Here is a 1,801-nt window from a genome sequence, read left to right as displayed (position 1 = left end):
CGGCCGCCGGGGGGGCGGGCGGGGTGCGAGGGGGAGGGGCAGGGAAGCCCCGCACGCCGACAGACCGGGCAACCCCCACCGAGCGCTAATAAAATCGCCGCAGAGGCGCGGCCAACTCTCGGGCTTCCTGCCTAGGGGGCGCTCTGGGGCGCGGGCGGAGGCGCACGCGAGGGAGCGGGACTCTTTGCCCTCTCTGGGCGGAAGAAACGCAGCCAGCGTGAGAAAGGGCCGGCGCGACCCGAGGCGCAGGAGTTCGGGGAACGGCCCCCCTTTTTTCGAGGGGTTTGCAGGGGTCGGGTAGGCCCCAGCGGGACCAGGGCCCTCTTCAGGTACTGCGGCGGCCTGGCTGCTGGGCTACAGGGCTCCTCCGCCGGCGTCTAGCTGTTGTCGCGCGCGTTCCCGCGGTGGAGTCGGGCGTGGAGCAGGGCGACTTCTGGATTCCCAGGCCCAGCCCGCCAGAGCAGTAGACTTGGTCATCGTTGTTTAGACTCGGCAGTTTTTGTTCCTGAATCCGAACTGGGGCTTGATTCCCTAGAGAGACCAAGGGTACCGAGCTGAGTTTCCAGTGCGGAGCAATGCAGCTGCATTTTGCTGAAACATTTTTTGTTTTTAACCCATTCTCCCTGTTTTCATCTTCTCTCTCTCTCTCCTTTTTAGGTTTTGCTATTTCATTAGTTAGGGAGTGGGTACTGTTCAGTAGTAAAACAAAACGAGGATGGGGTCTTTGCCCGGTTAGCGCCTATCCAGGCTGTGCTGACCCGTGGTCAAGGCTTGGAGCAGAGCTGTAGAGAGGGCGGAGTCCTCAAGTCGAGGTGAGGCAAGAGCTGCATTCTGGCAGGGTTTCCAGCCTGGCAGGAGATGTGCTCTGTAATGCTTTTCTGAATTGCATTAGGCAGAAGGAATGGGGAACTGCGTTTTTCGTTTACCAGATTTGAGGATGTCTACGTGCCAGGCTGCCTGTCGTTAGGGGCTATTTATGATTTTCTTTTTTAAATTTTCTCAGGAGACATCAGGACTTAACTGTGAGCATTTAGTATGCAGATGTATGCAGATCAGTATTTGGGGTTAATTGTAAGGTATTTTCCAAACACTTGACCAGAGAAAACCTTCACTGAAAGAAATAACACTAAAGCAGAAATGTCTCAATTAGGAAATGAGCCAAGAAAAGCCTGGGAAGTAAATATTTGGCAGGGTCCTTTTCTAAAGGGGAGAGCCCTGGGCAGGTCCAAAATCTGTCCAGTTTTGGTAGTGGAGATAGTTTGTCTAGCAAAGCTTGATATAATTCTGTGCAATATTTAAACCACAACCATACCTTTTGTTCTGTTCCTTTTCTCAACAAATAGAGTTCTGAATAGTCTTTTAATTTCTGTACAGTTTTTCTACAAGGAGAGAACGTTCTGGCTGAATGTAATGAATAGCCATTACCCTTGACAGTTATATTTTTCACTGTAAATTAACACATTAGTATTTTAATTTTTGTACATAAGCTTCTAATGGTCATGATTCAGCATCTCAGGTCCTGTAACACAAAGGCCAATCCCTGAACTGAGTGAATTCACAAAAAGGCCTCTTGGCCAGCCAGCTTTCTAACACTCCAACTTTACAACACCTTCCAGCCAGTTTTCTACGGAAAGCAATTTATGCGTATAGATCAAGGATCAAAACATGATCTGGAGACTTTTGTAACATTTCTATCAATAAAAGCCTTAAAAAGATTTCATGCTTTTCTTGAGTACAGCAAAGAGGGCGGAGCAAGGAAGACTATCCCACTCTTGGGAGAACCACCTCAGGGAGGAAGATG

Source organism: Pteropus alecto, unplaced genomic scaffold (assembly GCF_000325575.1).
Source record: "Pteropus alecto unplaced genomic scaffold, ASM32557v1 scaffold101, whole genome shotgun sequence".
Taxonomy (NCBI): domain Eukaryota; kingdom Metazoa; phylum Chordata; class Mammalia; order Chiroptera; family Pteropodidae; genus Pteropus; species Pteropus alecto.
This window is presented reverse-complemented; position numbering follows the sequence as displayed.